General features: G+C 41.3%; 1 protein-coding gene across 1 annotated transcript in view; it reads left to right on the top strand.

The window, feature by feature from the left end:
- LOC306736344 (receptor-type tyrosine-protein phosphatase gamma-like) overlaps window positions 1-14,043 on the top strand; it is a gene marked incomplete at both ends in the record, with an annotated part of 390,476 nt that overhangs the window by 70,523 nt on the left and 305,910 nt on the right. The window lies entirely within an intron of this gene.

The following is a 14,043-nucleotide window of genomic DNA, read 5'->3' as shown; positions in this document are numbered from 1 at the left end:
TCTTCCAGCGGCTCTCCTGTTTATGTATTATGAGCTCAACTTTTAAGACAAAATTAACACAAAATCCTTTTTTTTAGGATTAAATGCAATCACTTTGTCATAAAATCAGCTGATCCTGGCTGTAGTCAATAGTGTTCATTGTAAACAGAAGAGATTGACCTTTATCGAGTGATTTGTTCCTATATGGAAAGAAAGGGAAACACTTGCTGTATGATGCTCCTTTCTACTTCATGAGGAAACATCATCATCAGTGTAGTAAAACCATAACTTTTTAAAATCAGACAAAATAACACAAAATAGCACTTATTTTGCCATCTCTGAGGCTGCATGTGGCCCAACGCAGCGCCACAGGCCATGTAGGCGTGAGGTTGCAGCCCCGACAACATGTCAGTGCACCAAATGCATTGACATTTTGCAGAGGCTGCTGCCGGACAATAAGGAAGCCTGCAGGATGAGCATGTGTCTGTGAATATTGAAATGTCACATGAGAAGACAGTGAGTTATTAAGAGAAAGGGGCCATTTCAGAGAAAGCATGACGGAGCAGCAGATGCCGTTTGTCTCCGCTCAGATTCTGCAAGGGGACATCTGTTATGGATTGTTTCATAGGCAGTGACCTTCAAGCCTACTTAGAAAAGAGAAGGAAAGAGATAAAGAAGAGTATGTCTCATTTCTCTTTCCTCGCCTTTCATCCTCGGTAAATGCACAAGATGGGCTCACAGATTTTTTCCCTTCCCTTTTTTTCCGTGGGAAGGTGATGCCAACAAATCACCCCTGCCATCCTACAGCAATCAGCTGGAACATTACTAAAGATCACCCACAGTTCCCTGGTCTGAATACTTATGGGGAGGACCGGTGCCTTCTGGGTGAAGTTCAGCAGGCCCGCGCTCTACTCCATCAGGCTGTCGTTTAAGTCGCAGCTGAAGCTCGGAGCCTTTTCCGCGGCACTCAGTGGAGCATCATGTACAGAGAGCAGGGATGGGTGAAAAACATTTCACTGAGTGCACACTACATCATTTACCGCCTGTATCTGCTCAAGAGTGAAGTGTGGGCAAGTCGATCCCCATGCTTTTGCTTTTAGATTTATTGAAACTCATGTCATTTGCAAGCCTGACAATTGTCTGATTGCTTGGCTGAAATATTTCATTAATTGATTAGTTTGTTTAGCGGAGATGCTTATACATTATGTTCATAAACAACACACAGACTGTTTCAGAAGGCCAATCAAAAGAAATACTCCCCAGTTTGTCTTTGGCCCCTAAATAATTACCTGAAACACAAAGTAACCTTAAGTAAGCAAACAGTATTGATTTAGATTGAAATGGTGTAATGGTAATGCTGAGAACCATGAGAGATCAAATTAAGTGGAGGAGAGATTCTGTATCGAATGGTGTCTAAGTAATCATCTAAACCATGAGAGAGACATTGCTGTGTTAATGACATTATACTGCGTCAGTAATAGCTCTTCTCTCCTTCTGAAAGCAGCAGCAGGGGCTCAAGTCGGACCGCTTCCAGCAGACAGAATATACAGGAAGCCACAGAAAGATTTAGATCCTGTTGGATCTATCGGTGTAGATGTTAGACCATGTTGGGATATATTTATAATCGTATATACTGTGGAAATGTGTGTGGATCTGGCATTGCATTCTATGCAATATAATTGTTTTGTCTTCCTTCTCAATCACTTTGTATTTGCTGCTTATTTTGAGAAGTGAAATCATTATGATTATGATGTTCATGATTATTATTATTAACACAATATATGATTACTCCTTCATTGCACAACAATTAGTTAGTGACTAACCTAGCATTGATTTGTACAGTTAGAAAAAAAAGGACGTGTTGTTTGTTGTCAAAATGTTGATTATGTAACAGCCAGGTATTTCCCATCATGCCTTGGGTTGTGCAGTTGGTGAGGAGCAACTGCGTGCTCTAAAAAACGCCGCCGCCTCGATCTCGTGAGGCTATCGTTGCCAACGTGAGCAAGTCTGGATCACGTCAGACACAAATCTAATCTTTTCTTGATACATTTATTAATATTATTTTAAGGACCTATACGTGAAACGATTTTTACAGAACAGTTGGAAGGCATATAAAGATACTGAAATAAAAAATAACTAACTAAACCATAACATGCAGTCAGCAGATGGCTACACCCACTTGGACCTGGTGTGGGACTGACATGACCTTCACTGCACAGGAAAAACAATCACTTACTGCTATCACAGCGGCGTATACTGCAAAAAAAGAAAACCCCCAAAACCCGGGGGTGGGCGGGAACAGGGGACAGCCTCCACCGGGACAGGACAATGGAGGAGTGCATTAACAGCTTCTGTCTCATGTCCCAGCAGAGGTGTCAGCTTTGTGGCATTGTGTTTAGCCCCCTGGCAGCGTGACCTTGTCTCACTGAACAGTGGCTATTAATTAGCCAAGCATATGTGTGTGTGTGTGTGTGTGTGTGTGTGTGTGTGTGTGTGTGTGTGTGTGTGTGTGTGTGTGTGTTGCTGGGGAGGGGTGGGTGATGGGTAATAGGTGGGTGGCTGGAGGGGAGGAGGGTGTGAGTGGCATCCGTTCGCGCAGCCAGCCAGCCTGGCTGTCTATATGCAATCAATGAGCTGGAGGAAGATGAAGAGGAAGGTGAGGAGGAAGGTGCGTTGGAGGCGAGGTCTGTCTGCAAGGGCGTTCTCCCCGACAGTAAAGAGCTCTCTGAGCTATAGGTTGTGTCCACGCTTCCTCTGTCCCCACTATCCTCCTCGCGTGGCGTTGCCTCCCAGTGTTTCTGCTTCATAGATGATGATGTGCCTTGTTGTGCTTCATAGCTCCTGTGTGTGTATGTGTGTGTGTGTGTGTGTGTGTGTGTGTGTGTGTGTGTGTGTGTGTGTGTGTGTGTGCTCTCTACTGTCTTTCTCTGCCCTTGGCCGAGGCTCCAGAAAACATGAAGTCATGCTGGGCGGACTCCATGAGCGAGTGATTTCTCTCTGCTTTGCTCTGATCGACGTCCAGCCAGCCACAAAAGCCTGCCTTCCCTTTCCGCTCCCCCCCCACACCTCTTCCCCTACCCTCTCCTCCTCCTCCTCCTCGCCCCCGATACCACAGCCTCCTCTTTCTCTGCCTTTTCAACCACCCTCGCACAAAACTCTTCATGCACTCTTCACTTTATCTTCCTTTCTCCTGGTCTGTAGAACTTGCCCTGTATTCATAACCCCCACTTTCTCCATCTCTGGTACACATCCTAATGGTAGTCATGGTAATCTGTTTCTCTGTGCACAATCACAATTTCAATCCAGAAACCGAATTTGATCAAAAACTCATCATCAACATCATTTGATTTCAGTTGAATTAGAAATGGATATCCATGATGTGTTTGGTGAACCTCTGACCTTTCCTCTAGTGACTTCAATACATGCAATATATTGTACTGTCAGAACTATCCAATTATTACAATCTGGTTTCAACAAAACTGAAATATGCCACTATTATAGTCATATACATTTCAAAATATTTGAATAAATCACCGATATGTTATTTTGACCATTTGTCTGCCTGTTGAGTACTTTTGGTTCTGTTGTCTTGTATGACTTTATTTATTTATGTTTATGTTGAGCAGCAGCCGAGCAGCTGTGTTTTGGTACTGAAGTTCTAACATATTCCGAATTGATTCCTTTTATATTACAACTGTGAGGTTCTTGCCGTCATTTGTTCAATCAACACTGCTAATAGTTCATATATTGGTTCCTCACTGTGGAACCCAATGCAGAGCAAAATACACAGTGACAGTTATGATCTAAATGTACCAAATAAATAGAAAGTAGCTTTGCTCTAATTTCAGACAATACACTTCTATTCTAATTTCTGAATCCCTTTGTGCTTGTTATTTCAAAAATAATAATTCAACACGGCCTTCAGTATTGTATTTTGACATGATCATATTGTGTTATTGTTTTATGTTATCCTGAAATGATGATTGCAGTAGAGCTTTAGACTTAGCATTTTGTATCGTTCCAAACCTTCACACATGGAAGCCCACCCGGCCTCTCAGTTTCCTGTGCCAGGGTGGCACACCCCCGCCCCTCTGCCAGCCCGCTGTAAGCACGACAGCTGGTACAATAAAGCAGCAGCACACCTCGTCCAAAGAGCAGCTCCACACCGGTGGAGTTAAGGCTAGCATCAGTGTGTGTGTGTGTGTGTGTGTGTGTGTGTGTGTGTGTGTGTGTGTGCGTGCGCGTGCGTGTGTGTGTGCATGTGGTGGATGTCCTTCAGCACTAAGAGCATTGGAGGGAGATGCAAAGAATGTTAATGAAGTGAATCACCAGAGTAAGGACTGACTTGGCCAGGCCTGGCATACATACACTGTATATATATATATATATGTGTGTGTGTGTGTGTGTGTGTGTGTGTGTGTGTGTGTGTGTGTGTGTGTGTGTGCGTGTGTGTGTGTGTGTGTGTGTGTGCTTTCCCATGCATTTGAACACCCCGATGTTCGCTCTCTCAAGTGAAGAGAGAGCAAGTGAGATGTGGACGAGCCAAGGTTAAGCACAGGAACACAGTGGTGGGCTGTGCATTTTAATTAAAGCTTGAGCAAACACTCTGCAATTCCCCTAAATGGCCCCCTGTGATGGATGACAGGAACCAGTGTTTTCTATTTTTCTTCTCGAGAGGAACTTTGGTGCGAGCGACAGTGTGCTCGGACACAAAAGGCCAGGCCAGCCAAAGTCCCCGCTCCTTTGAGCTTTATTGACTCCTGGCACCGCACGCTGTTAGAGAGCGTTAGAAAGAAAATAAGTTACCTTGGTGCACGGCTCCAATGCATCAGCTATGCTCTTTCACTGTGTGCATATGCGGATGTGGGATTGTCAGTAGCAAGAATCTATCCACTAAGACTCAGCACTGTACACCAGCACAGGCAAGATTTTCCCATTGCAGCAATATTGTAACCAACTCCACTGGACCCACAGCCTCTCCAAACTTTTGTTACATCGCTCAAAGAGACGGAGCTTTTTCAAAACTCTTGTGGAGATCCCAAACTTTCTAAATATTTTAAATATGTCAGTTTGTATTGGGAGAAATGTGTAAATAAATGGAATTGGATATGGTGTTTTAGAATTGAACATTAGCCTCAAGCTGTGTCTGAAATCACTTAATTGTTCACTTTTCACAACCGTTTACTGACATCAAAGATTATTATTAAGGAAGGTACTCTTGTTCGTAGTCTTAACACTGCAATGGAGGCTGTATTTTTACAATAAAGTGAAGGGGTAATGTCAGGAATGGTTGAGGGGACCTCAGACATTTCACATTCATTCTATACATCAAATAACATTGTGAAATATATAAGCATCCACAGTAAAAGTACTCAATACACAGCCGAATGCCCCCCTTTTAGAATATCATCTGTTACATGACTGGATCATAAGCAGCATTTTAACATAGCTGGTCAGGTGAAGCTTCTTCTCCTGGTTATTCTCTAGGTTAGTTTCATTCATAACACTGCATCATCTTTAATACACAAGTACAATGTTATGTATGTTAAGTTTTAATCCGCAAAGACTGTAGTATGTAGTTAGTTAACTAAGAGGTAGAATGTGTCCCATGGAACTGCACTGAAGTTGTATCAAGAAGCATTTAAGTTGTAAAAGATCATTGATTTCTTCTTTCTAAGAGTAGAAAGCTTGAGGGAAAAAAGTCCCTTTTTATCTCTGCCTTTATAAGGGCATCTTCCTTTAATGCTGCTACAATGAGAACACTTCATAGTGCTATAAACCGCTGGGCGACAGAGGAGTCAGACCAGTGGCTCCTTGACTTCACAGGGGACTTGTGGTGGGAGCAATAACCCCACAACCTGTGCACTGCACCGGGACGCTGCACAGCTCAACGAGCCTCTGCGGTGGTGTTCGAGGAAGAGCATTTTAATATGTCTGATGAAGGAAAAGAAAACGTGGGCACTGTGTGGGAGTGTGTGTGTCTGTGTGGATGCTAGGGCCGGGTGTGGAACCTCAATATATATTTACGACTGACTGAATCGTGTCCATATCGTGGCCATTGGAAAGTGTCAGGTACTGGAAGTTGGCACAGAATGATTGGTCACAAATTGTGCTCGTCTGATTTAAATTCAATTCACTTTTATTAATATAACATATTTTATTGAAAGAAACTGCTTATTCTGCTTAAAAGCATCAAACAACTGGTTGACGATGCAGCCCCTGATCTGCTGGTTGTGCCCAGAGTGCCTCTAAATCCTCTAAATGTCATGCCAGCTCAGAGCTGATGTTTAGACACTCAGAGACTTGGAGTTTCACAACATTGATGGTTCACAGAAAAGCCATGTGTTTTTATTTTTTCTTCTTCTTCTGTCAAACAGTTTAAAATGTGTGTTGACTCATGCAGCACTCAGGAGCGTTTACAAGGCAAATCCAAATGAGACTTCGGGCGACGAGCTAGCTGCACCAGTAACATAAAACCACTTTTTGGGGCGTAGTAACTAATGGGGCGACTTTCGACAGGAAGAGATGTGTTCAGTGAACAAACAGGTTTTCATCTCTAAAACAACTTTTGATTGCTGATGGCTTTTAATGTTCATGTTGATGACATTTCTGACAGGTCTGCCACTGACTTTTTAAACATTATGTTGTCGTTTAATCTCACTCAGTGTGCCTGGCCTGACTCAAAATGTGGCCAAACATTGGACTTAGTTATTACTTTGGGTCTGGATTCATCCTCTTTGATTATAAGGGATATTTCTTTTTTTAATCTTTGATCATCTTGTTTTTAAGTTTTTCTTTCAAATTTTCTTGCTGATCTTTAATAATACTAGTGCTTAGAGAGCTTCCTAATTATTTGTGAAATCTGATGAATCCTCTGAATGGCATTCAAACACTAATGCTTCTTTATGCACATTATTTATTTTTTACTTACTTTTTGTGTTATTTGTATTTTTGACTATCTTGTATTCCTTTGTTTGTGATAGGCTTTGTAACAGTACTGTAACAGTTTCCATTGTTATAGAATACATTATTATTATTATTATTGTTAATATTAATGCCTGCACTGCAGTGTCATAGAGCTGGTGGGAAATGCAGCGTCCTCCTCCTAATCAGACTGCGTGTGTGTGTGTGTGTGTGTGTGTGTGTGTGTGTGTGTGTGTGTGTGTGTGTGTGTGTGTCTGTGTGTGTCAAGCTAACAGTCTGCTGTAGCTCTGTATCACGCTTCACTCTAGCCTTAGCCTACCCACATTTTAGGGGTCCAATCAAATGCAAAGCATTTCATTCAGATCTCTCTTGTAAACTGTATGCCGCTCAAGTATTCAGTTTCACTGTGAAATACGTCACAGTATAGAAGATAAGGACGTCCTCACCTCCGTTTCAATTCGGGTAGCGCTGAGCATTACGGTGCGTCAGTATTCAGAACACACACATTGCTGCAAACCTCTATGGGATACTGTTTTAGCATGAGGATGGTACATATATTTTCATATATATGGCTGAAATATATGTCTTCCTCTCCTCTCCTTCCCTCTCTCTCTGCTGTGTGGTGATGCAGATGAGCTCTGACAGAGGAGGAGTGAGAGGAGCTCAGTTTAAGAGCGTAGAGCGTCGAGGCAGTGGAGAGAGCACAGGGATGGGTTCTATGTGGGCCTGCTGCACCAGTTTATGTAGAAAACCAAAACCGTCGGCTCATTTCAAAGGCTCATATGTATATAATACATGTGTGTGCTAATGATGACACATAGGATGAATAAAGACAATAAGAAAACATTCTCTACAGGAGTAAGACATACTTGGTGTCTGCTCAAATTTAAATAGTATATTAAGACAACTAAGACACGGTTCCAGTTAATCTGTTGAATAATCAATCTGACCAGTTAGTAACCATAGCAACGATGCTGCAGCTTCCTGTCACATTAACACAAACTAATCTCACCATGGGTCACAACCACAAATGGTTAGCATGAAGCGTTACGAGGTCCACTCAGCTGTTCTGGAGCTTTCCGTTAAATCACACAGAGGACTAAAATATTCTCTTTGTTGTAGACGTGATTGTCATCAGCATTTGGACACTAAGTAGGATTCTTGTCTTCTCTGAAGCTCTGTCGGAGAGAATGTTCTGCTTCGGTGAGACAAAGTGACATTCAGGATGTTTCATTGTTCCTTCTAGGACAGCTTGTCCTGTCATTGTCTTCATCTGTGTGGTCTTTCCGATTCCATGTCCTCTCTGAACGTGATTCTATCTATGGAACTATCTGTTGTATAATGATAAAAGCGTGTCATCTTTCATCTTCTGTCAATATAGATCTTGTGGTTATAACGTTCAAACCTTCCTGTCATAGAAGCAGCTCTGCCTTCCTGTAGTTCTCTCCTTTTCCGAGCTCAGAAGTTAGTGAGACTGCCGCAGCAATGTGAAAAGCCTGGAAATCAAACTTCCAACGCTCTCCTTTCTGCTGATTCTCTTTATTTTACCAGAGCTCTTTGGGGAAGATCATCAGCTAAATGCCTGTATTTATTTGTACATACATACATACAGTAAATACATTGCAAAGCATTGTCTTTGTCTCTGATGAAAATGTTCCCTTTGACACCATCACAACTGCCCTCCTCTTCCTCCTCCTCCTCCTATTCTACTATTCCCCCCTCAGCCTGACAGTATACCTCTATTCATCTCCTCTCCTCTCATCATCTGCCGCTGACTGGTTGCCATGCAGTGGGCTGTCCATCAGTGACCTGGTAACTGTTGCTAGGAGAGGAGTGTAATTCTATCGTTTGTGTTACATTTTTCTCCTATTTATACGCTCCCCTCACTCCACATCCCTCTTTTTCCAGCTCTCCCTCTCTGTGGCGTTCTTTAATCCATCTCTTTGCTTTCATCCCATCCTCCTCCTTCTTCTTCTCCTCCTTCTCCTCCTCCTCTTCCTCCTCCTCCTCTTTCTCCTCCTTCTCCTCCTCCTCCTCTCATTCTCATTCTCATCTGTCAGTCCTCTCCTTCCTCATCTCCTTCAATGTCCTTCACCCCGGGATTTCAATCCGCACGCTGTCTCTTTTCACTGTCACTGACTTAACCCCCAGCTCTCAATAAGATTCTGTCTGCTCACCTTAATGGGGCATCAGCTTTGGATAAATAAAGCATTTGGATCGGCCGTCATCTATTCAGGCAAAGTAATTTGTTCCTTTCTCTTTGTAGTCTACAAAGAGAAGGGCTGCCCCCTAAAAGTCTATGATTTTAGTCATCAGTCGAAAAGAGCCCGGCCCGACTCTTGTCCATCAAAGGACTTCTTTTTTCAACGTTGTACACAGAGTAAAGCAAACCATGTGGCTGATAAAGGAGTTTAATGTGGGGCAGCTGAACTAACCTTGGTGTATGAAAGAAAAGGCATCAGTAATAATATAAAGTCTGAATAAAAGCAGAAAATAAGAAAAAGCATGAACTGCAAGCATGTTATGAATTAATATTGACTAGTGATATTAACTAGTGCCCTAGTAAGATTGTCCATTGGATTAATCAGCTCAACCCCTAACTCACACTGTATAGAAGGGGACGTAGTCACCCACTGGTTTGTGGACTGGGTTTGAAGCCTTAAGATTGGCATTTTGCCCGTAGCCATAGTGACCCTAGAGGGTGGCGTATAGTACAACTGAACATTAAATAAGACATTTTTAGGCTATCAAAATGTTACAATTAATTTTCATGAACTGAAAACAGACTGTAAAAGGGTTAAAGTTCTAAGATGAAAACACAACATAATGATAGTTATCAGGATGTAGCATGTTTTCTGGTACTCAAGATATCTCAAAATATAATTTAATCATGGTATGATTCCCTTAAATCCTGAGTAATCAACCAAAATCATTTGCGGTGAGACACATGTCGTGTAGTTTCAAAATCATACTATGTTCTGCCGTCTTTGTCTAGAAAGTACAGTTTACATAGTTTGGAACACATTTTGGAAGTTTAGAGAGGAAGCAAATTAAATTAGAGTGTAAATGTCTAATTTAATTGTTTCATTTGTGACCAGGTATTCTCATATTTTTCAGATGTAAAGTAGTAGGTAGTTTTACCTTTACAAAGATGATATCATTTTGAGGACGTAATGAGACTAAATACATTGCTAAGAAGGAGATAGGGGTTTTGATACTGCTGCAGAGCAATCTGTGTAAGCTGTGGCCGTCATGACATGATTGAAGGACAATGCACTCTGAAGCTTTGGAGAGGTCAGGTGGTGGGGGGGTTACTGAAGGAAGGAGGGAAAGACAAATTGATGAAAAGCCACTGAGTGAAAGACAGGGAAGGGAAAGAAGATGTGTTTGGCGAGGATGAAGGGGGTTAGGGCGGGGTCTGTGCATAATTACATTTTCTGTTCTGAGCAGTATTGGGAATCAATAATGTAATTCATAGAAAAGCCATGGAGCTGCCCCTCATTGGCATTCACAGACATGAGCCATGCTTACATCCCAAAGAATTAAAACAAGGAGATGGGAGAGAGAGAGAGAGAGAGAGAGAGAGAGAGAGAGAGAGAGAGAGAGAGAGAGAGAGAGGATTACATCTCCACAATGCCTTGAACAATTCTGGAGACTTTGAGTTTCCATCAAAACATGATTGATGTTTTGACATGCCCATGCATTTAAAGACAGCTTGGTCTGTCTCCACTGACACACACACACACACACACACACACACACACACACACACACACACACACACACACACACACACACACACACACACACACACACACACACATAATCACAGCTGGTCATTATGGGGTCAGATGTGAAATGGCAGCTCCTCCTCCAGATGCTTCCACTGTGTATTTATAGTGGGCTAAAGTGAGATTTCCCACTGAAACCCAACAGCACATATGTGACAATACAAAAGTGGAACTCAAACACACTTATAAACCCACACTGGCCCTTTAAGAAGATTTGATTCTTATCCTGAACATTCAAATGGTGACTGTTTCTCATATTTTTTTATGTCTAAATGACTAATGAAGACAAAACTTTTTTAAATTGGTCCAGTATCGAGGTAGAACACTGCAGACAGCAGGCGCTATACAAGGGAAAGTCCCCACCGTCAATGTACGTCCACTAAAAGACCTTGTTTTGACTGGTATCCGACAACATTATGGGAAGGACAGAGAAGTAAAACGTGTTTCTTAAGCTTTCGCTCAATCTGGTTTGTTTGTTCTTGCGGCATGTAACTTGCTGCCGGAAGACAACAATGGAAACGTGAGCGAGAGATGGAGAGAGGAGTCTGTGTTGTCAGAGTTTGACGTGTAGGAGTACAGAAAGCATGTCTTCTTGTTCCCTTGAAGACCGTCAATGTAATGGCTGAATATTTAGTTGATTTCAGAACAAGACCTGTCCGAGTGAGACTTAGAGAGGAAAGAATAGGTTTTTTTTATCTCTCAGTAGGGTTATTTCTATAATGTTGTCAGACACTTCTGAGCCTGTGAGTGGCCAACACAAGCTCTTTTAGTGGACGATGAGGACTTTCCCCCAGTGGTTACATTACACCCCGCTTAGCTGCTTTCGTCTGCAGCTTTCTGTTCAATACTTACACCGATTTCAAAAAGCGTTCCCCCTATTATTCTTTTAGACACAAATCCATGGGGGAAATTGGGTTCAGGTAAATACAAAAGTTAGTGTTTAAGATGTGTGTAGAGATGAACTCAATGGTTGTTGCACTCTTAAGTGTTGTTGAATTTACTTTAGTGGCTTAGTCTAACAAAACATGCTTTTTTTCAATGGCTGGTTGGAATGATACACATGGCAGTTGTCCAAGTTTCTTTATCCAGTGGACAACATTCGCAGCGATATCCGTGTGTTACAAGCTCTAAGCAATGATGTATGTGGGTTATGACCCAAGTTGTAATGAACCTGAGCTTTCCTTTGTAGCACCAGTCTGCATCAGTGGGGGTAAGGACCTCAGTGCATTTACTCAAGTACACTTTTTAGGTACTTGCACTTTAGTTGTGTATTGCTAAGTGATGCTTAGCACCTTTCTGCATAATGAATACGTGTACAGTTTTAAATTAAAGTATATTTTAATGGTAATACATTTATACTTTTTAAAATGTTCAATGCAGAACTGCAACATAATATGTCTACACTGTGCTACTTTTACCTACAGTAAAGTCTGAAAACCTAAGTAAAGTGCATCTAGTCATTACTTTATGTTAAGGAAAATAAAATAAAATAATTTATAAGCAACCTCCACAGGAGAGATGATGGTAGTCCAAACCCTTAGTCTTTAATTTCCTGGAGTATTTTCCATCAACAATTATATAGCATTTTTTTGGGGTAGTTTAATAAAATAATTCTCTCATTAATAACCACATGGTAAAACCCATTTTTGTAAAGCCCTGGTGATTACTCTTGCAAAAATAATTCTCAAAACGTTCATGTTCAAAGTAAAATGTATAAAAGTAAAGACTAAGGCTTTAAGAAATGGGGTAAATTTAAGGTGGCGTTCATCAGGAGTAATCCAGTATTTTTTTTTAATATCTGATTGTTGTTAAAAGACCATATCCTGGATCACGGTGCAGGCATTAGGAGAGATGCTGTCAGAACTCCTGTCCTCCCCTCTAAAGAAGCCAAGCGTTCTGTCTCTGCCTTTTCTGTAACAGGGATCAAGAGGGTCTCTCAGCCTGAGAGGAGCGATTTAAAGGCAGAGGGCTTCTTGATTTCTCTATTCGAACAGTCTACTCCCAAATGAGAAATAAAGTTCAAAGAAATGCTGCTATGCTGTAATATGAATGTGAGAAATTACATACATGTACTAGTATGACTGATCTATGGACCAAATATGTTTGAGTGTAACTAGACATGGGATGAAATGAAAATGTCATGATTATCTAGACCAAAATAATTGGAATTCCCGATATTATCCCGATAATCATCAAAAACTCTTGAAATGGCATTAAAACATACTGGAATCCCTTTATGTTACATTTAGTTACAAATCTGATGCTTGTATTACTTCACCAATAAGACACGCATGCTTCCTCAATGAAAAAAAAAAAACACAATCATAAATAAGGTAATCATAAATAATAAGGTGCGCCTGCAGACATAGAGGCTAGATGAAAAAAATAACAACATTTTGTGTCTGTTGTTTTTTACATGCTAATTCCTCTTACTGTAAATCAGGCTCTGCTCTTCACTTCACCATGATAGCAGCTTTGTCAAGTCACGGGTGATTCACTATTATCCTCGATAATGAAAATTCACCAAGATCAACTTTTGTGAGTGTTTTATTTTTTACCGCAATCAACGATTAAATTATTGCTCCATCAGTAAGTGCAACCGTATCAACCTAATGAAGGTTGATTGTTTGCCATGGGCAGCTTTTAATTGAGTATTTTTCATTAAAAAGGGAGCTGATCAGAAAAACTTGTATAGCATCAACTTACTGGAAACGCTGTCTCCCCTTTCTACTAATCTCATCCCAGGACTGAGAGTGGCACTGCCTGCCACTCTCAGTCATTTGCAGAAATGTGATTATAGAATGCAGAATAGTCAAAATGGACAAAGTGAATATTATAATAGTCAATAATGTCAATATTGATTTATTTATTGTGATTGTGTTATTTACAATTTAAAGGCAACAAGATTTACAAACTCATTTTGTCTAAAAACGTCCTCCTACCATAGTCAGATTAAATTATTTGGGGCCCAGGTCACAGTTGTTGTGTTGGGGCCCTTATTAACCACCCATTCCTCAGCCTCTTTGCGTTGTGTATGTACAGTACTGTTTGGCCTTCAAGTTCCCAGCAGACTCATTCTAGACCCCGAGATGAACAGGCTGTGCTGGAATTAAACAAACTGGTCCCAGGCTTTCTTAATATCAAGGTCTTAAGACAGAGCCCTATACATTTGATGATATACTACATAATTGGTGTAAAATACCTTGCAAATTAATCATCAATATTGATAGACATGCGGTGAATTCGCGGCTTTTTGCAGCCCCTTGAGGTCTGGGGTCTTGAGGCCCTGTTGGGGATTCAGGCTTACCTCAGACCTCAGTTTCAGCATCATTCTTTAGAGCAAAGGCCC

Source organism: Taurulus bubalis (genome assembly GCF_910589615.1).
Source record: "Taurulus bubalis genome assembly, chromosome: 5".
Classification (NCBI taxonomy): domain Eukaryota; kingdom Metazoa; phylum Chordata; class Actinopteri; order Perciformes; family Cottidae; genus Taurulus; species Taurulus bubalis.
The sequence above is the reverse complement of the archived record's forward strand: the minus strand, read 5'-3'. Positions and strand labels throughout refer to the sequence as shown.